Here is a 22,864-nt window from a genome sequence, read left to right as displayed (position 1 = left end):
ATGAGGAGGGGGTGATTTTAGGAGCGAAGCCACTGCATAGGTGAATAATTGGTGCTGGGAATGTGGAGGAATTCTGACCATTTCTATTTTCTTCATTAATTAACTAATTAAAAGGTGAGACCATTAGCTAAAGGGAGAAAGCAGGGGTGTTGTTTTGAGGAGAAAGGAATGAAATAATCTTGTCAGATAAAGAGAAATTGAGTTAATAGAAAAATGTATTAATGGTAAAGCTGTTAGGTATGGTAGTAGATCTTGGCACTTCAGAATTCAATGTTCAATTTTTGACAGCTCTTAGGATGTATTAGATCAGCAATTTTCAACCTTTTCACCTCATGGCACACATAAACTAATTACCTCAATTCTGCAGAACACTAAAAATATATTTTTTGCCGATCTGACAAAAAATAGGTATAATTTTGATCCATTCATACTGGACAGCTAATATTGTGCTGGCTGTTGTCACTCTTTTAATTTGACAGTCTAAGGGAAAAGAGGTCAGTGCTCCTGACTAAATAGTCAGGTACTGCATGTTTTAAAAGTTCTTGTGGCGCACTGGTTGAAAATTGCTGTTAGATGATATTTGTCATTTTGCAAAGATATGAATTTTAGTCACATTAAGAAAGGGCATGAAAATGTATCACCTGGGTAGAAAATAAAGCTTCATAATAATTATGTTATTAAGGAGATTCAGAAAGAAAAACTAACAATAAAATCAAACTTTTTTCTTTTCATATTATCCCTAAAAATAAATTATAGTGTTGAGGTTGAAAGTGAAGCAAATATCAAGGAGTCTAAAAGAGTGATGGTTCTTATCCAGACAGCAGAAGTTTTAGGTAATTAAAGAGTGAAATGTCTATTTTACTGAAGACTTGGACCAGTGATATGAGCAAACACACGCCCACTCTTTGTGGAAACAAGATAAAGTATGCCTGGAATGTTCTCGTCAATGCTCCAACTACTCACATGAGGATAGTCTCAGGAAACTTGCGGTTTGACTAAGATGTGAATTGAGACAAAACCAAGAGTCTAGGCAAATATTTCTAGTTAGTGGAGTCACAAAGGCCTTGGAATGTATCCCTCACTACATTCAGGGTTTATTTCACCCTCTGGCCCACAGTTTTCATGGTCCCCCTCCTTCTGGTTATATTATGGGCTTGTAAATAAATCCTAATAATCACTAAGTTACTCTCTCAGTATCATTCTGAATAAGTATAAAAGTAATTGTTTTCCTTCTACATTATTGAATGTACTTAAATATACCAACCTGCATTTGTTTCATGCTTTCCTTTAAAAATCACTTTCAAATTTGTCATATTATCCTCAAATCAACCCTATAAAGTAATTTTATTATTATTATTAATAGAGTTTTAAAGATTTGTTGATATGAGCACATTTGCTGTGCTCATATACTTGGGGAAGAGGAAAAGATAATACTAGAAACCAAGTTTTCAGACTCCAAAATTGCCCCACTGGTTACTATCACATGCAGACATGAAATATAATAATGATCATAAATCTTGCATTTTTAATTATGCTTTTCTCAGCTAAGTACTATGCTTAATTGTAATATTTACCTGTTTAAAATCTAATTTTTTTTGTGTGTGGCAAAACAAGTATTTGTAATTGGGGAAATCCCCAAAAACAATAAATGATAAATAAATAAAAATAACTCAGAGCGGGAAGCCCTTACAAATCATCCAGCCTAAATACCACCCTTACATATTGCAGAACTGAGTCCCAGGAAAATTGACTTGCTTAAGGTCATTCAACTGGTTAATAGGATTACAGCTGGGATTATATTTCTTAACAACTATCTCAATGTGTTTTTCATTGTGTTACATTGTCTATAGAAATTGAACTACAAAACCACCAAATTTGAGAGCTCAAAAGGACTCTAGAGATTGAGTCCAACCTCTCATTTTATGGAGGAAATACAAATCCAGAAAATTAAACTGTTTTTGCAATGCTATGTAGTGAGTGTAATAGGAAGTTACCAGTAGTATGGGACTGTACCTGACTCAGGTTTCAACTGAGATACCGTAAGGAAAAGTATCAGATAGCAGAGAGTGTGTGCAGACAGCCCAGTCCTTATATGCTGAGTTTTAAAGGAAATTGCACACTTACAGACACACAAAACCCCAAAACATGACTTTCACCCCTCTGCCAAATTAAGAACATAAAAAGATATCAAGCAATGGACGCAGACAACAGGGGGTGAGGATGAGGGCAGGATTGGGGAGGTGGGGGGACAATGGGAGGATAAGGACACATTTGTAATACCTTAATCAATAAAGAAAAAAATAATAATCTATATAATAAAGAGGTAATATGCATATTGACCATCACTCCAACACACAAGATGGCCCCTCCCATGTGGACTAAAGATGGCAGCCACAAGACGGCCAACAGGGGAAGGCAGTTGTGGGTGATCAGGCCTGCAGGGGAGGACATTTGGGAGGGACCAGGCCTGCAGGGGAGGGCATTTGGGAGGGACCAGGCCTGCAGGGGAAGGAAGTTAGGGGTGACTGGGCCAGCAGGGGAGGGCAGTTAGGGGCAATCAGGCCAGCAGGGGAGCAGTTAGGCGTCGATCAGGCTGGCAGGGGAGTGGTTAGGGGTGATCAGGCTGGCAGGCAGGCAAACGATTGGGAGCCAGCAGTCCTGGATTATGAAAGGGATGTCCCAGATTGGAGAAGGTGCAGGCTGGGCTGAGGGACACACACACACACCCAACCCCCACCCCTGTGCTTGAATTTCGTGCACTGGGCCTCTAGTAATAATAATAAAAGATATCAGAGACAGTAGAAAGAGGGAGGGATTGGGAAGGAGATTTCTTTGGATAAGGCTGGTGCTTTTCTTTGAGTTCCCAAACGTTGGGGGAAATGGTGGACATTCTAATTTCTAAGCCCAAGCCCAATGAGTGAGTCTCTGAAAGAACCATTTGATGTGCCACCTGATTTTGGTGGGAGAGTCAGAAGAGCAGTGCATTGGGATTGCTTGAACTGTCAGGGTTTGCACAGAATATACAACCATTTCTTGTGGGTCAGATGTGGGCCATTTAAAATGAAAGAGCCCATATGAGACTTGTGGGTCCTGTCCTGTTCCCCAGTGCTCCCTCAAGGGGCAAGGAGACCACACCACTACCTAGAACAGAGGCTTGGCCCTTAGGGTTAAGGGCTCTTTAGAAAACAGGAGACTATGAGGGAAATTGCAGAGGCCAAGAGAGAAAGTTGATTTTTACCATCCCTCAGTGCCAGAGAGGACAGTCAACATGCGATGGCACCATCTACGCTCTTCATTAACTGCAAATGGTGAGTGATGCAAGATCTTAACCAGGACAAATGGAGGGCAGAGCAATGACTGTGGGCTTCCATCTTTAAGCACATCTGGGTTGGGGAAGAGAAGAAGATTTAGGGACAGGCCAAGGTCAGAATTTTTCAATATACGTTCTACATATGTAAGTGAAGCTGTTTTTTACATGGATTGTGAGATGTTGTGTTACCTAGGAGTATGTGGGAACAAAAGCCCCGGAGTTGTTGGAATTTTCTTCAGGGGTAGGGAAGTTTGCAACCAGAGGGAGATGGAGTTAAAATTGCATTTTGTTCATAGTCCATAGGCCCAGCACACTGGCTACAGGAATAATCTCACAATCTCATCTAGGACTTCTTCCACTGCACCCTGCTGTCTCAAAATTAAAGGTGTAACAATTGAAAGAAGAACAAATTTATTTGGTTTCTATGTCCATCTGCTACAGAAAATTGAGAAAATATCTTGAAAGTTTTAAAAAAAACCCTCATTTCCTAGTGGATGTCCAGTAATGCCCGGTGATCAAAAGAACGGATGAAATAAGCACTGCCATCAACGGGAGGCACGAGACGGCGTGTCCCTACCACCAGACAGGCATGAACAGCTGAAGACACCGGTGCAAATCAGAAGGAAATCTAATGACTGAGGCACCAAGGGAAGAAAAATACAAACATCGCGCTACGTGCCAAGACTCGCCACCAGGCCCGTGCTGCTGGTGTTCAGGACCCCAGCAGTGAGATGTAAACATGGGTCAGCTGAGTTATTTAACTTGGGCCAAGTTATGTACACAGTGTGTGACCATGCTTTCAATCAGGAAAATAGCACATGGAGCTTGCTGGCCTGCTTTTAAGGACATGCAATACATCTTGTTCTTTCCACCTCAAAGGGACCAATAGGGGCAGCAGAGCCTTGTCGTTTGCCACCACAGTTGACTCTCGCATATGCTCAATGCCATCATCCCTGCCTTATACTCCCTCAGCTGAACTGCAGGCACCACTTACCTTCTAGAGGTAACGTACAATTACAGCATTTCCGCCAACCTGGAGGACTTGGGGACCGAAATGAGTGGCAATTAGCAAAGATACAAGTGTTTCTGAACTGTCTTGCACACTGCGGGAGAATCTGGTTATGGGTGCAAGCTTTTGTTTTTAGGCTCAAGCCAATATCCTGATAACACAGGCAACATTAATGCTATACCCTCAGAGCCATGGTGTCTCTTAATGGTAAAACTGGACAGAAACATGTAGAAAAGACATGACAAGAAATCACCAAGAGGCAGCCAGCCATATTGTTGGAATTGCAGTAAAGTATATGAAAAGGGAAACTTTTCTTTATCACACATGGAAAGTTTCTAGATCACACATGGATGCTTGATGTTATTGCACAAGATCTGAAGTCTAGGAATAAAGGGAAGCCCAAAGAATAGTTAGATATCAAATTATTACTTTTAAATTTTGTTGTAATTCTCCAATCATATGGATTATCTGTGAAAAGTAATACTTTTGTTTTCTTGATTAGCCACACTAACTGTTTCAAGCATGCCCTTAGTTAATATACCCACAGATAGCCCCTCTTATCACACTGCAAACCGTGTTACATTTTGTCATATTACACCATCCAGTACCATAAGGAATACTTGATGAAAAAAATGTGGATATACACAATGCTATTTAAATTTTTTTCTCAATCCTCTGATGTGGGAGCTTACAAAAATGGCCACAGTTCTTTACCTGTTCCTGTGTACAGGACCTTGGCAATATGACTTAGGGCATCTATTTCCCCGTTTCTTACATTTGAGCTGACTGCACGAGTGGCCATATAATGCATAGTCAGTCATGTTGTGCCTCTTCTGAACCTGGGCTTCAGAGGTTTCCTAGGTCTCCTCGCTGCTTTGAACTCGATGACTAAGGTAGCCTGTTGAAGGATTAGAGACATATGGCATGATCGTTTGTATCACCCTGTTTAAAATTATGCCCACTGGGCACTCATCTAAGTAAGCCCATCCTAGATTAGTGAGTACCCAACCCAGCAGCTAACTGGAGAGCATAAGTGAGCCCAATGCAGATCAGATGATTAATTACCCTCCTGACCCACAGAAATGTGAACCAAAAAAAGTTATTGCCTTGAACCACTAAGTGTTAGGTTATTGGGTAGCAGTAATTAGTTGATATGCCTGGTTATACCATTTATGGAGTTCTTTTGTTTTTGTCATTCGGACAGGTTTACATTCCATGGCTGGATCACTTACAGATTGCCTCAAGTCTTACAAATGGAAGAGACCACAGCTAATGGGGAGACTGTCTCTGTACGCCATTGCTCGGATTCACTATTACTTTGGGAAACCTATGCCCATAAATAATTTTCATAAACACAAGAGAGAAAGGGAAGAGTAGAAAAGGATTCCTGTTCCCCTTCTTTCCAGCTATAATACCACTGGCCACCAGGGTCACCCATTAGAGTGGGCCATGCAACCTGACTTGGGGTCATGGCCTGGAGGGTAGCGCTTGGGTACTTTTTTTTTTTTTTTAATATATTTTATTGATTTTTTACAGAGAGGAAGGGAGAAAGAGAGTTAGAAACATCGATGAGAGAGAAACATCGATCAGCTGCCTCCTGCACATCCCCTACTGGGGATGTGCCCGCAACCCAGGTACATGCCCTTGACCGGAATCGAACCTGGGACCTTTCAGTCCACAGGCCAACGCTCTATCCACCGAGCCAAACCGGTTTCGGCAACTTGGGTACTTTTCAAAGTTTTATTCCACATAGGCCTTCCCTGTTTTAACACACAGTAGTGGCTAAATACAATTACAGGAGCTCAAATTGAATTCATTTGAACTCCTAACTATTATAAGGGGAGGCACAGTACTTTCTTCATCCAGCAGTGCATTCAGGTTTCACAATACTACATAGCTTTCTGAACTGTCTTGAAGTGCTTAGGACTGACTGGAGATTTGGTCAGATTTTTTAGCAAAAGCCATCAACTGTCATGGAATTTTCAATCTAAGTTTAGGAAAATCTCTAACATCCAAGATGATTATAACTGCAGATTACTCTGAATAGACCCAAATGAACTGTGGGGGTCCTGGAATGGTTTCAACTGAAGAAGAAAGCTCCCAGAAAATGTTTAACTCATTAAGTCCTAAATGCAGGGATTAAAATTCTTCAGGTACAGGCTGTGATCTGAAAACTGATTACTCCCCAGGTTTTATTCCATGAACTGAATATCCTAAAGTAGACAACTCTCTCAGGCTAGCACATGAGAGCTACTTCAAATGCAGAGATATAGTGTAACAATATCTCTCTTTAAGAAGTTGTCCATAAGATCCTGCCATGAGGCCCCTGCTCACCTCATCATTCATCACTGCCCCCTCAGGCATTTCTATGATCCTGAGCACTTCCTTCTGTTTCCTGCTTCTGTGCTTTGTGAATCTTTTCCTTTCTGCCTGAACTATATTTTTCTTTATGTGTTCTCCAAATGAGTACCTTTTCAACTTTTGAAACTCAACTCAAGTACTTCCTTTTCTACAGAGTTCTTCTCAACTGCAGCCCTCCACACTATTCTCTAAGTAGATTTCTCTATTTCAGCAAACAAATTTTTTGTGTGTGTGTGTGTGTGTGTGTGTGTATGCATGCACGTGTAATATTTTATTGTTGTCTTTATGGGGCAGTTTTGACAGGTTTTATTACTAGATTTTCACCTATTTGAAGGGAAGAGCCATTATTCATAAATTATCATACCAAATTTCTAGCTTAGTGCCTGCCATTTATGATATTCAATGAATGTCTATTGAAAAAAGTGTAAATGAATATTATTATATTGTCTAACACTTGCTTTTTAGAAGAAATGCTTAAGAAATCAGTCTGAACATATGATTTTCCAAGTTTTGTGGGTTTAAATGCATATTATTTCATTATGATTTGTTATTTAATATCTCCATAATGGGAGGACAAACTCTCATGAGCAGCAATATTTTATAGTAACTACAGGGAGTATATTTTCCTCTTTAGTCAGAGCTTTGTGTTTTAAGCTAATAATAAAACAGAAGATTATTTACATTGATGATTCATGCTTTTTTCACTTAGAATTTTTATTAATGGAGTGAAATTTGCTATATAAGAAAGTGTGAGCAATATGCAAGCAATGCATATCATTATGAACACATATAAAACTAATAAGTAGGCATAAATAATAGTACTTTTCTACATTATTTATATAGGAAAAATAAGTTATTTAAAAAGAAAACTGAATCAGGAAAAATACACCATATGGCTTATATTAGCAAGTGAGAAAGTCACTTGACCAGATTTAAATTCTCCTAATTTTAATTTTTTTAAATATAAAAAAAAGGTCAATAATATCTAATTTTACTCTTTCAGGGATTGTAAATCATAATGAGAAAAAATAGAGTAAGCATTTTGATCACTAATAAAATAGCAAGCAACTCATATAGGGGACATATATGTAGCCATTTTGATATAAATAATATATTTTAACCTGAAAATTAATGTGCAATGTATTGAGCTGACTTGGTAACATTAATATTTCAGGATATCTCAAAGCCTATCATGAATATGTTCCATGTAATAAAAGCTGATTCATTCTTACTTGGTGGCAAACTTGAGGAATATGCCAATGTCTTAAATAGAGAATAAAGGAAATGACCTAAATATTTTAGGAATAAAAACCTGCTTATGAGGAAAAAACAAAACAAAAACACACACACACAAAAAAAACCATGCCAAAACGAATTTGTCTCTGAATTATTTAGGTTGGCTTTCAGCATGGGTCAGATTCCCTGGATACATTTTCATCTCCTACTACATTCATATTAATACATATATCAGCGTGTAGGATTGGCCAAAGGGAAGCATGGGAGTGAGGGGGTGGTAGAATGGAAGGTAGAGCTACTGGAGAAGCCATGCTATTCTTCCCCCCTTCTCCCAGCTTCCACAGACAGGATTTCCTGCAATATCTACACTATCTTACAGCTCTATTTGGAACAATTCAACTGTACTCTTGAAAATACCACTACCTGCCTGATGGGTCAGTGGGTGTGAAATCACCAATGAGAGCTTAAAATGATTTTCCCCCCCAAATTCACTGGGATCAAATGCAAAACAAATGGTCTCTTTTCTCCATTGTTCTTTAAGCTGATAATAATCCTATCTGCATTTGATTTGCCTGTTATAAATTTCAATATGTAAAACAAGTTTACTCTTGAGTTCTTCCAAGATAAGGAATATTCTCTTACACTTTCAGCATGTAGGGAATACATATTTTATCTCTTTCTGATTGAAGTGAAAGAAACAAACACTCTATCAGAGCTGTACACTCTTGAATTATAAATATTGCAGTGCAACAAGCAGTAATTATCATGCATGGAAAGGTGATATATTTTGAGGTTAAAAATAACAAGATGTTAGAAATGATTACAATGAAAATAATGGCATAACAATGATTTAGACTTTGATACTTCAAGTAAACTTTTTACTTATATGAATTCTATAAAGAAGGAAGAAAGATACTGTCATCAGATCCTTTAGGAGCCTTCATTAACTATGATACCAAGAAATAAATGAAGATCCAATAAGTACTGAGAAAGGTTAACTTTCTATATGGTTGATTAAAACAAGCAATATGAGAAGTTCTGGAAAACTCTTAGATAATTTCTGGCTTTTGCAAAATACATAATAAATGGCATATAAATAAGTGTAATTGCATTTAAGCAAAAATTAATTATAATGTCTGCTATGTTACTTTAAAGAAGAGCATTTCTTATTTAATTACTAATAGTCCACAAGCTCTTGAATTTTGCTTTTTAACTATATCCAAAAGAGACTCTTCCTGACTAAAACATTTTGCCTTCTTTCTCAAGATGGCACTTTTCAGAGGATGAAAATTGTTCTCAAGTCCTGCTGACAATTCAGTCTTGTGAGTTGACAATCTGCAAAACAGCAATACTAGTGATTATCAAAGAGGATCATCTCAAATTCAGTGTCACGCAATGCTTATCAGTAGATCAACAGAGAGAAAGATTATTCATAATGTGTTGCCTTATGTCTCTTGTCATTTTATCTCTAGATATTCATCATCCTATATAGCAGCCAGTAGCCACATGTGGCTATTGAACACTTGAAATGTGAAAAGTTCAAGTTGAAATATACTCTAGGTATTAAATACTCACCAGGTTTCAAATGCTTAGTAGCAATAAGAAACGTAAAACACCTTATCAATAATTTTAATATTGATCAATTACAAGTTGAAATGACAGTATTTTAGATAGATTAGATTAAATAAAATATACTAAAATTACTTTCACATGTTTTAATGCGGCAACCGTAAAATTTAAAATATGAGTCTTGAATATGTGGCTCACATGATATTTCTGTTGGGTGTCATCATTCTAGAACAGATTCTTTAGCAGTGGTTCTCAACCTTCCTAATGCTGCGACCCTTAAATACAGTTCCTCATGTTGTGGTGACCCCCAACCATAATATTATTTTCGTTGCTACTTCATAACTGTAATTTTGCTACTGTTATGAGTCATAATGTAAATATCTGATATGCAGGATGTATTTTCATTGTTTGCAACCCACAGGTTAAGAACCGCTGCAGTGTCAGATATCTAAACTCAAATAACAATTACATATACAGTGAGTTCATATTCCTGTTAATTCTTTCCATGGCCGACAGGTCAAGAATTCCTGCTCAAGAACACTTACAATCAACTTTTGAATTAAATAAAAACCAAATGCCATGCTTGCATTATTTCGCTATCCTAACTCAACACCTCAAATTTGCTTTTGTGAACTGCATTTGGAGGTAATACCATACGCATCAGTTTCAGAATGATATAAGAAATGTTCCAAGTTCTTTATTGGATTTACCAAGGGTGTTGTTAAGATGTTGCTTGTTGCATCATGATACTCCAGAGGCATACCACTTTTCATATTACAGACACATTCCTGAAAAGTTATGGGAAAATAATCTTGTAAATGCAAGTATGTTTTCACTTGACCAGCTAATATATAAAGGTAACCTCTAATAAATCCTTTAGTAAATGAAATAAAATTAATTACTTTGTTGTTCATTATTTGACCAAGACCTTAATTTAACCTTTAGAAAAAAAATAGGGTAATTCCCAAATACCAAAAAATACAACATGCTAATTGAAAAAAGGAGTGAACCTAAATTTATTTCTCATCTAATTCCCTTCTGATGACTAACTGCTTCTACAACTCTGTTCAAGCCAAAATGCTGAAACAAAGTCCTCAGGTTTCATTGGTTTCTATTTCTTCTTCCATAGAAATAGCAGATTGTACTCAATGATTTTTGAAGTCCCTCTTATCTCTAATGTTCTGTGACATTTTCTTTTCTTTTTTTTAATTTAAATTCTTTATTGTTTAAAGCAGCGGTTCTCAACCTGTGGGTTGCGACCTCTTTGGGGGTCAAACGACCCTTTCACAGGGTTGCCTAAGACCATCGGAAAACGCATATATAATTCCATATTGTTTACAGTAGCAAAATTACAGTTATGAAGTAACAACAAAAGTAATTTTATGGTTGGGGGTCACCACAACATGAGGAACTGTATTAAAGGGTCGCGGCATTAGGAAGGTTGAGAACCACTGGTTTAAAGTATTACGTAAGTTTCTCTTTCCCCCTATTGACCTCTCCTTGGCTCTCCCGATCCCCCAGCACATGTCCTCACCTCCTCTCCCCCCCACCTCTGTCTATTGGTTATGCTCCTATGTATTCATATAAGTCCTTGGTTGATCTTTTATCCCGTCACCCCCTTTCCTCATAGATTGGACAGTCTGTTTGATGTTTATATGACTCTGTTCTGTTTTTGTTCATCAGTTAATGTTGTTCATTATATCCCACATGTGAGTGAGATCATGTGATATTTATCTTTCTCTGACTGGCTTATTTCACTTAGCATAATGCTCTCCAGTTCCATCGATGCTGTTGCAAATGGTAAGAATGCTTTCTTTGTTATAGCAGCATAGTATTCCATTGTGTAGATGTACCACAGTTTTCTAATCCACTCATATGCTGGTGGGCACTTAGGCTGTTCCCAAATCTTAGCTGTTGTAAATTGTGCTGCTATGAACATAGGGATGCATATATCCTTTCTGATTGGTGTTTCTGTATTCTTGGGATATATTCCTAGAAGTGGTTTTACTGGGTCAAATGGAAGTTCCATTTTTAATTTTTTGAGGAAACTCCATACTGTTTTCCACAGTGGCTGCACCAGTCTGCATTCCCACCAGAAGTGCAGGAGGGTTCCTTTTTCTCCACATCCTCTCCAGCTCTTGTCATTTGTTGATTTGTTGATGATAGCCATTCTGACAGGTGTAAGATGGTACCTCATTGTTGTTTTGATTTGCATCTCTTGGGTGATTAAGAGACTTTGAACATGTTTTCATATGTCTCTTGGCTTTCTGAATCTTCTCTTTCAAAAAGTGTCTATTTAGGCTCTTTGCCCATTTTTTGATTGAATTGTTTATCTTCCTTTTGTTAAGTTGTATGAGTTCCCTATAAATTTTGGAGATTAAACCCTTATCAGAGATAACATTGACAAATATGTTCTCCTCTGCAGTGGGCTTTCGTGTTGCTTTGTTGATGTTTTCTTTCACTGTGCAGAAGCTTTTTATTTTGATGTAATCACATTTGTTTATTTTCTCTTTAGTTTCCATTGCCCTAGGAGCTGTATCGATAAAGCTATTGCTATGACAAATATCTGCAATTCTGATGCCTATGGCTTCTTCTAGGATTTTTATGGTTTCCCATCTTACATCTAAGTCCTTTATCCATTTTGAATTTATTATTTTGTATGGTGTAAGTTGGTGGTCTAGTTTCATTTTTTTGCGTGTATCTGTCCAATTTTCCCAACACCATTTATTGAAGAGACTCTCTTGACTCCATTGTATGCTCTTGCCTCTTTTGCCAACTATTAATTGAGCATAATGGTTTGGGTCAATCTCTGGGTTCTCTGTTCTGTTCCATTGATCTATATGTCTGTTCTTGTGCCAGTACCAGGCAGTTTTGAGAACAGTGGCTTTGTAGTATAGCTTGATATCTGATGTTGTGATTCCTCCAACTTTGTTCTTCTTTCTCAAGATTGCTGCAGCTATTTGGGGTCTTTTTTATTCCAAATGAATTTTAGGAGAGTTTGTTTTAGGTCTTTGAAGTATGTCGTTAGTATTTTAATGGGGATTTGCATTGAATCTATAGATTACTTTGGGTATTATGGACATTTTATTTTTAAATATATTTTTATTGATTTTTTACAGAGAGGAAGGGAGAGAGATAGAGAGTTAGAAACATCAATGAGAGAGAAATATCAATCAGCTGCCTCCTGCACACTCCCTACTGGGGATATGTCCACAACCAAGGTACATGCCCTTGACCAGAATCGAACCTGGGACCCTTGAGTCTGCAGGCTGACTCTCTATTAACTGAGCCAAACCGGTTAGGGTTAGTATGGACATTTTAATGATGTTGATTCTACCAATCCATAAACACAGTATATTCTTCAATTGTTTATGTCTTCCTTTATCTCTTTTTTCAGTGTCATGTAATTTTCTGAGTACAGGTCCATTACCTTCTTGATTAAATTTATTCCTAGGTATTTTAATTTTTTTTTGTTTCAAAGGTAAGTGGGATTTTATTTTTTAGTTTCTAGTTTTGTTAGTTCATTATTGGTGTATTAAAAGCCATAGATTTCTGGGTGTTAATTTGGTATCCTGCTACATTGCCAAATTCATTTATTAGTTCTAGCAGTCTCTTGATGGAGTCTTTAGGGTTTTCTATGTACAATATCATGTCATCTGCAAATAATGACAATTTTACTTCTTATTTTCCAATTTGGATACCTTTTATTTCTTCTTGTCTGATTGTTATGGCTAGCACTTCCATTACTATGTTGAACAGGAGTGATGAAAGTAGGCATCCCTGTGTTGTTCCTGTCCTTAGGGGAAATGGTTTTAGTTTTTGCCCATTGAGTATGATGTTGGCTGTAGGTTTGTCATATATGGATTTTATTATGTTGAGGTATGATCCCTCTATTCCCACTTTGCTGAGAATTTTTATCAGGAAAGGGTGTTGGATTTTGTCAAATGCCTTTTCTGCATCAATTGATATGATTATGTGATTTTTATCTCTCAATTTGTTTATTGATGTGTGGATATTGTACCAGCCTTGCATCCCTGGAATAAATCCCACTTGCTCATGGTGTATGATCTTTCTAATGCAATGCTGGATCCAGTTTGCTAGGATTTTATCATCTATGTTCATCAAGGATATTGGCCCATAATTCACTTTCTCTGTAGTGTCTTTATCTGGTTTTGTGATTAGGGTAATGTTGGCTTCACAGAAAGAGTTTGGAAGTGTGCCTTCCTCTTGAACTTTTTGAAATAGTCTGAGAAGGATAAGTTTTCATTCTTCTTTGAATGTTTGGTGAAACTGTCCTTTTAAGCCATTTGGCCCCAGGCTTACCCTTTCTGGAAGCTTTTTGATAACTGCTTCAATTTCCTCCTTAGTTATGGGTCTGTTGAGATTTTTTGATTCTTCTTGATTGAGATTTGGAAGGTCATATTTTTCTAGGAATATGTCCATTTCCTCTTGGTTGATTAGTTTGCTCATAGTATTTTTTTTTTTTTTACAATATTTGTATTTCTGTGAGGTCTCTTCTTATTTCACCTCTTTCATTTCTGATTTTATTTATTTTGGGTTCTCTCTCTTTGCTTCTTGGTGAAACTGGCTAAAGGTTCATCAATCTTGTTTATCTTTTCAAAGAACCAGCTCTTGGTTTTATTAATCTTTTGTATTTTTTCTCTATTTCAATTATTTCTGCTCTGTTCTTTATTATATCATTTTCTTCTGCTCACTCTGGGTTTTTCTTATTTCTCTATTTCTAATTCTTTAAGTTGTAGAGTTAAATAATTTATTACTTTTTAAAAAAATTTTTTTAGTTAGGCCTGTAATGCTATGAACTTCCCTCTCAGGACTGCTTTCACTGTGTCCCATAGGTTTTGGATTGTTGTGTTTTCATTGTGATTTGTTTCCAAGATGTTTTTAATTTCTTCTTTGATCTCTTTGGTAACCCAATCATTGTTTAATAGCATGCTATTCAGCCTCTAAGTATTTGCATTTTCTTCATTGTTTTTATTGTTGCTGATTTCTAATTTCATGCCATTGTGGTCTGAGAAGGTGCTTGATATGATTTCAATCTTCTTGAAATTGGAGAGATTTTTCCTGTGACCCAATATGTGGGCTATCTTTGAAAATGTCCCATGTGCACTTGAGAAGAATGTATATTCTGTAGTTTTGGGGTGGAATGTTCTGAAGATGTTAATTAAGTCCATCTGATCTAGTGAGTCATTTAGGATTGCTATTTCCTTGCTGATTTTTTTTTTTTTTTTTTGTCTAGAGGATTTATCCAGTGATGTCAGTGGAGTATTAAAGTCCCCTAGTATGATCCTATTGCTGTTGATCTCTCCTTTGATATCTTTCAGAAATATTTTTATGTATTTGGGTGCTCCTGTATTGGGTGCATATATTTACCGTAGTTATATCCTCTTGTTGTATCGATCCCTTTAGTATTATGAAGTGGCCTTCCTTACCTCTTGTTATGGACTTCGCTTTCACGTCCATTTTGTCAGATATAAATATTGCTACCCCAGCTTTTTCCCCTTTTCCATTTGCCTGAAAGATATTTTTCCATCCTTTCACTTTCAGTCTGTGTTAGTCCCTTGTTCTGAGGTGGGTATCTTGTAGACAGCATATATATGGGTCATGTTTTCTTACCCATTTGGCCACTCGATGTCTTTTGATTGGAGCATTTAGTCCATTTATGTTTAAAGTTATTATTGATAGGTACTTGTTTGTAGCCATTTTTATTTTTTGTGCCTGTGTTCTTTCTTTCTCCCCCTTTTTTCTTTCTTTTTACAATAGTCACTTTAGCATTTCTTGACTTGTTGGCTTGGTAGTGATAAACTCCCTTAACTTTTTTTTTGTCTTTGAAGCTCCTGATTTCCCCTTCAATTTTGAATGATAGCCTTGCTGTATAGAGTATTCTTGAATTCAGTTCCTTGCTTTGCATAACTTTGTATACTTCCTTCTATTTTTTTCTGGCCTGATATATTTCTGTTTAGAAATTATTTGATAATCTAATGGGAGATCCCTTGTAGCTAACTTTCTATCTGTCACCCTTTCAGAATCTCTTTGTTGTTAACCATTGTAATTATGACCTGTCTTGGTGTGGGTCTTCTTGGGTTCATTTTGTTTGGGACTCTTTGTGTTTGTGTGACTTTTTTCTTCCCCAAATCAGGGAAATTTTCTGACATTATTTTTTCAAATAGGTTTTCTGTCCCTTGCTCCTTTTCTTGTCATCCTGGCACCCCCATTATACATATGTTGCTTTGTTTCATGTTGTCCCAAAGCTCCCTCAGGCTCTCCTCCTGTCTTTTGATTTTTTTTCTCCAATTGCAATTCAGATTGGGTGTTTTGTTTCCCTGTCTTCTAATTAGCTAATTTGGTCCTCTGCTTCTCCTAGTCTACTGTTGAAAGCTTCCATAGTGTTTTTTATTGTAGCTATATCACTTTTTATTTCCTCCTGATTCTTACATAAGTTGTTGAATTTCTTATCCATCGAGTTTATAAACTGTATGACCCTTATTCTGAATTCTTTTTCTGAAATATTGCATGCCTCCATTTCATTTAGTTCTTTTTTGTGGGTGAATCTGCCTTTTCTTTCCTTTGGAGGTTGTTATTCTGTCTCCCCACTTTTGCTCTCATCAAAGGATCTAGGTGTCATGTTGTGTGGGGCCTGTGGCTGCAGTGATGGACTTGGTGGCAGGTCGTGTGGTCACTGGCAGCAGCTGCTCTTTGGGCGGTCACAGGAAAGCCATTTCTTGTGCATTCGTGGGGCAGCAACTGCTAGCAGGGTGGCTTCTGAAGCAGTTGAGGTGCCTGGGGCTTCTGTGTGAGGCTCTTCTTTCACATGTGTAGTCATGGTTCCCTGGGCTAAGGTGTCTGGCTGCCAGGAGGGAAAAACCCTCCGGAACTCACAGGAGCCCTCAGCTGGGGAGGCTGAAGTCCCAGTGTCCATGGGTTGACAGCCAAGGCAGCAGGTCTGTGGCCGAGTGGCTATAGGATCCCAGGTGGTGTCTGAGAGCACCCTGGGTGGAGGTGAGGCTAGGCTCCCAGACACAGTCGCTCTCCCCTTCAAGATGGTGCATCCTATGTGGCAGAGCTGGCCACCCTGGGAGAGATTACAGCAGTAGCAGAGGCTGCCTGGCTAAGTGAGCCCGGTCTGCCAGCCCCCAAAGGTCCTGCGAGATCTAGCTGTCCCTCACTCACACACACACACCATCTTCCACACACTCCCATTTCGCTCCCTCACTCACTCACACTCTCTACCTCATTGCCATCCTCATTAGCAGCAACAGTTAATTGTTAAAATACTTACCAATAATTGGAGGAATATGTATGTCATCACAGAGGTGGTTTTATCTTCATTGAAGTTAAAGATCTTTGTCTATGATTTTATTTATAAGAAAGACTTTGCAGGTAAATAAAAGGTAGTATTAATTTGGATTTAAGTGTCTAAGTTAATTAAATCTTGGAAAACCCATCACTTTCTTCTTAATCCAGATGTTTGTTATATGAAATATTCTTAAAACAGAATACATAACAGTTGCTACTGTTTGTGATTCAAGGCTTAAAAGTGAGGAATCTGAAGCAGTTGGTGATTAAACTCTACTTCATTCACTTCTATTTTTTGTTCTCTTTTTTCTTTCTTCACCATTAATCAATTCTGAATCTCCTCAAGAAATTTATTTAAAACTGTAGAGGCATAGAAGCATCTGACTTCTATTCTACAGTACTTGGCTACTTTCAAAAGAGGAGCGAGTAAAATCTTTTTAATAGAACAATGGTCATTATAAGATGTTATATTTAAAAGCTTTTAAAACATGCTCCATCTGAAAAAAAATACATCTAGCACTGAGTTCTCTGTGGGAGAGTGAAGAGAACACAAGTAGTAGTGTCTTTTGTTTGTCTTAAATCACAAAGCACTTACTTACAGTCTCATTACCTTAATTGATGTGTAGTAAATTCTGAAATTGCCAGGGTGTTGGGAGTGATGGTGGTGATTATGGTGGTGGTGATGATAGTAGTGATGATTGCAATTCCTCTAGTTTCACAAATACCTCAAGGTTTACCTGGTTATGGTGAGACTGTCCCTGTCTTGTGGCCTAAGGATTTCAGCATTGATTTGTATACAGGATGCAGGGACAATGACAGCCCTTTTAAATAAGGAAAAATGCCTGTGAGGACTTCTCAGAGCCAGTGATGAAACATGAGTATGTTTTTTACATTTGACCTTTTAAAGATAAATTAAACTTTGGTAGCTATTTACTTTTTTCAGGATTTTTGTTTGTTTGTTAATTGGGGAAAGTGAATTTAGCATAAAGAACTTCTCAAGAATACTAGTATTTGAGAGTCTACAATTGCAGTTGAGAATGGTCTGATTATTTATGCCATGGAGTTATTACAAGTCCAGAATCAAGAACGCATTGGCTAATAGAAGCATCGGTTATGGTGTGCCATGAGGAGCAATCATAAAACTCTTAAACTGTAACTGCTTTTCTGCCCTTTAGTGAAAAGTATCATCTTAAATGTGATTCATGTTAGCAATGGACTTCAGCCTGTTCTCTAACCTGAGAGGACCTTCCAATACCTGTCAAGAGTCAGGCAAAATGTATGATACTTTTGCACAATCAATAGGTCAGTAAAATTGCATTGCCCTGTGACTAAAGAGACAGAACAACATTTCTTGCTTTTGGACCGGGACAGGAAATACAGAAACACCAGTCTGTGGTTTCACTGAGCATTCCAGCATGTTGAAAGTAACCTCATTTGCATGTTTGAGAAAACCAAGCCACACTGCTTTTACTAATAGCAATTGGCAAATGATATGGTAAATGACCTGGGGATTCAATGTAGTTTTGCATCAATCATTGCATAAATCATACAGCTGTTACATATTGCTTTCTTCCAGGGAAATGGATGGGGAGAAACAACTTTGCGTAACAACGTTTTCCCCTGATGACTTCTTAACTGTATTTGTTTCAATAGCTCTTGAAACCACAGTAACATGATTTTCTTCTTAGCAATACCAAAAGAGTAGTCTAAAAACAGTTTCAAATGTGATTCCCTGATCCATTTTTCCTCCTAACATCATAATATCTTTCTTAGATATAATCTTCTGGTTTGAGGAAGGAGAACACTGGAATATATCAACAGTAAAGAACAATTCTTATTGTAACTAATAGATTGTATTGAGGTAGGGTGGAATTATTCTTTCCTGAGTCTGCACATTCTAAATCTAATCCATGTGATTGCAGTGGATTGAAGTGGTAAGAAGTGCAGTATATGAAAATGGCAAACAGCCTATATATTATGCATTTAGGAAATGTTCAGGTATTCTTTCTTCCAATGAATTCTATTCTGAATGTTAAGATTCTGAATTTTATAAGGAGATACTCTTTCCCCTATTTGGGAAAGTTACCAATATAATGAGTGCTATAGATCTTATTAGCATTTATTCATGGCTGTTTATACCCAAAATACCAGAGAACATGTATGTAAATATGCATAACCCATGGACACAGACAATAAGGTGGTGAAGGCCTGGGGTGGGGGGTGGGAAGTGGGTAGGGTGGGCTAGAAGAGGTCAATGGGGGGGCAAGGGGGACATATGTAATACTTTTAACAATATAGATTAAAAGTTCTAAAAGATATACCTGTGTTATAATAAAATTGATCATTAGCAGCAAGTTAATTGTTAAAATACTTACCAATAATTGGAGGAATATGTATGTCACCACAGAGATGGTTTTATCTTCATTGAAGTTAAAGATCTTTGTCTATGACTTTATTTATAAGAATGACTTTGCAGGTAAATAAAAGGTAGTATTAATTTGGATTTAAGTGTCTATTTCATGATATTAGCTTTACAAATTAAATAATCATTGTAAACATACATTTACTAGCATAGAATATTTTAGCATGTGATCCAGATAGTCCATTGCAACATTTCTATACTAACCAATTTATGACAAGGAATATACATGCAAGGATCAAAGGAGACTTGACAGTAGAATTATGTGATATATCAAACTCTGTGCTAAGCATCATTTAATTAGGGAGATAGAAACATATCTATGAAAAATGAATTGTTCTTAATCTAAGGTCACTTATTTAGACTACAGAGGAAACACATGTTAAACATTTGAAACACTATTGATAAAGCTTTTATAATATTTTTCATTATCTTTTAAAATAGGGATCTTTAAATATATGTGCACACAAAATCTGAATAATGCATCAACATTTAATTTTGAAAACCTAAAAGAATATATATCAGTTAAAAAATAAACTCTTAAAATTTTACATAGAAGCAAAAGATTATGTTAAGCCCTAACCGGTTTGGCTCAGTGGTTGGAGCATCGGCCTGCGGACTGAAGGGTCCCAGGTTTGATTCCGGTCAAGGGCATGTACCTTGGTTGCGGGCACATCCCCAGTAGGAGGTATGCAGGAGGCAGCTGATCGATGTTTCTCTCTCATCAATGTTTCGAACTCTCTATCCCTCTCCCTTCCTCTCTGTAAAAATCCAATAAAATATATATTTTTTAAAAGATTATGTTAAATTCCTAGTAATAAGATCAGTTGTTCAATACATTTTTAAAAAGCTTTCATAAAACAATTACTAAAACTAGCATGAAACTTTATCAAAAATTATGTTTTATTTTTTGAGAGAATTATTATTTTGAGACATTGCACAGCAATTATATAGACACAATATACTTTATATGACAATTGATTCCCTTTTCCTACCATCAAGACATATCCACCATCCACTTCTGTCAGTTTGTTGTGTGTTCCCTACTGCTATTGGTTGCTATTGTTGTTTCTTGTTACACTTCCTTTATTTTGGAGTCTATACTCATTCTTTTGATTAAATAAGCCAAGATTTTAGCTTTCTATTATCATGCAAACTTACCCATTATAGCACTTGAGGGTTATTGTATTAATTGCCATCTTAGTCATCATTAGATTTTCTTGTTACCTGATATTTGGACCACAACCCTCACCCCAGCTTACAATAATTTATCATCATCTTTTTAGGCTCCAATCAGCTATTGAATTATAGCAGAAATATCTTCCTCATACACAGTTTCAATGCATCATTTCCCAACTCAAAAAACTGCTTCTTTCCACCTAGTGTTTAATATAAGGATTGTCATAAATTTTTCTCTTTATATTTTAATGTGGTCAATTACATTGATTTATTTTTGAAAATTGAACAAATCTTGCTCTCTTGTAATGAATCTCATTTTATTTGGATTTATTATCTTTCTCATGAATTGTTGGATTTTCTTTGCTGACATTTTACCTCTATATTCCTAACTGATATGGTTTAATTGATTTTCTTTTAATGTCCTTTTAGAGTCTTTTTTCCTTTTTTTTTTGCCTCATGAAACAAGTTGGGAAGTATTATTTCCCCTCAGATTTTCAAAAGAGTTTAGGTAAGATATTTGTGTAATAATAGTATTCTCTCTTCTTTAAAATGTTTGATAGAATACACAAGTGGTGCCATCTGGTGCTAAAGCTTTCTTTCAGGGAATATTTTTAATTAATTATGATAACTTGTTCTCTCAAGGAACTTGGCCATTTTATACATGTATTGTTAAATTTATAGGCATAAAAATTTTTCATGATATTTTCTATTTTCTTATTCTTTTTTTTTTTTTTTAAATCCTCACCCAAGGATATTTTCCCATTGATTTTTAGGGAGAGTGGAAGACAGAGGGAAAGACAGAAAGAGATATTGATGTGAGAGAAACACATCGATTAGTTGCCTCCTGCATGAGCCCCATCAAAGGCTGGGGCCAGATAGGAACTTGCAACCAAGGTATGTGCTATGCCCTTGACTGGAACCAAACCCCGGAACATTGAGTCCGCAGGCCCATGCTCTATCCCCTGAGCCAAACCAGCTAGTGCTCTTATTCTTTTGTAATAAGAGCAAGATTTGTAATGATGTCTCTTCCATTATTATTAAGGGTGGCAAACTGTGTATATTTTTCTTTTTTTAAATTAATATATCTAGAGATTTATCAACTGAATTGTTTTCAAAAAAACAATTTTTGATTTGATTTTCTCTTGTTTGTTTTTAATTTTGTTGTTTTTTCTCTGTTAGTTTTGTTTTATACCTTTCTTCTAGTTCTTTTGAGTTTAATTTGCTTTTTAAAACAAATAAACAAGCAAGCAAACAAACAAACAGACTGTTAAGGTAAAAGCTTAAGTCACTGGTTTTGTTGCTGGAGAAATTAATGGGCCAGATTTCCCAGGCAGGAGAGGGATTGGGGTTTCTGGTTACTGCTGAAATGAGCGTTTTCAGAAGCCCCCACCAGAGAATGAGATGTAGGAGAAGACTTTATATGGGTGAAGTTTCATTCCTGTGTCCAATGTCCCATTCCTGTGTCCAAGTTAAACTGGTCATGAAAGAGAGGCAGCTGTGGGTTCAGCAAAGCTGAAGGGAGGGCCAGTGTCCAGAGCTGTTCCATGTTGCAGCCCAGTGGAGTTCAGCATCAGTTCACTAAAGTCCATTTGTGCATTGTGCCAGTCACATGGGCGCAGTGGAGAGCCAGGAACCCCCAGCGCCCCAGAGAGCGAGGCTCCTTTGTTAACAAGTTTAAATATTCAGGTTTCATGCCCTTGCACTGGCCATGCCTATTTTGGCCACCGACTCACTCGCAAGTGTTACTGATGGGCAACCTTCCCACTTAACTTAGACCTCATTGGGCATGCAGCTAAACTGCCTTTGTCTCTAGACTCTACTAGTCCCTTCCTCCACTGATCTGTGGGGAACAGACTTGGAGAGTGTTACATTAGCAAAGCTGTGTAAATGGCATGCCTATGTCATCTAGTCTTCCCTTTACTCCTTTTTCTGTTTAATAATAAGCAGGTTATTACCACAGCTTTAAAGAATAAAGTTTTCAATTTGAAAACTTTATTCTTTCTTGATACTGAATTTGAAGTTATAATTTTTCTGTTAAGTGTTGCTTTTGTGACCTTCTACCATTATTGGTATGTTTTGTTTATATTACTATTCAGTTCAATCGTTTGTAATTTCCCTTGTGCTTTATTCTTTAATATATATACCAATACGTATACCAGTTTTAAAACTTATTTAGTATTCCCCTAAGTCATAGTCCGTCATTTATTTTCCACAGATGAATCAGACACAAATGCCTTCTAAAATTAACAATAAGGGTTTTTCCCTTAATATTCCTGTGTCTTCTACACAGATTTTTTATTGCCCTTAAATCAAGTCTATTTCCCATAGACTGAAGACTCAACTAAAGACTTGTCAAGAATCCTGTGGAAACTTGGTTAGAAAGTCAACTTGTTTTATATGCACCATAAAAGGTAACCAGTCCTAAAGCACTTCTTTGACTTTTCTACTACTCTGGGATCACCACAAG

The sequence above is a fragment of the Myotis yumanensis genome, unplaced genomic scaffold, assembly GCF_028538775.1.
Source record: "Myotis yumanensis isolate MYYU_CA2020_CCGP unplaced genomic scaffold, mMyoYum1.0.hap1 SCAF_2, whole genome shotgun sequence".
Lineage (NCBI taxonomy): Eukaryota > Metazoa > Chordata > Mammalia > Chiroptera > Vespertilionidae > Myotis > Myotis yumanensis.
This window is presented reverse-complemented; position numbering follows the sequence as displayed.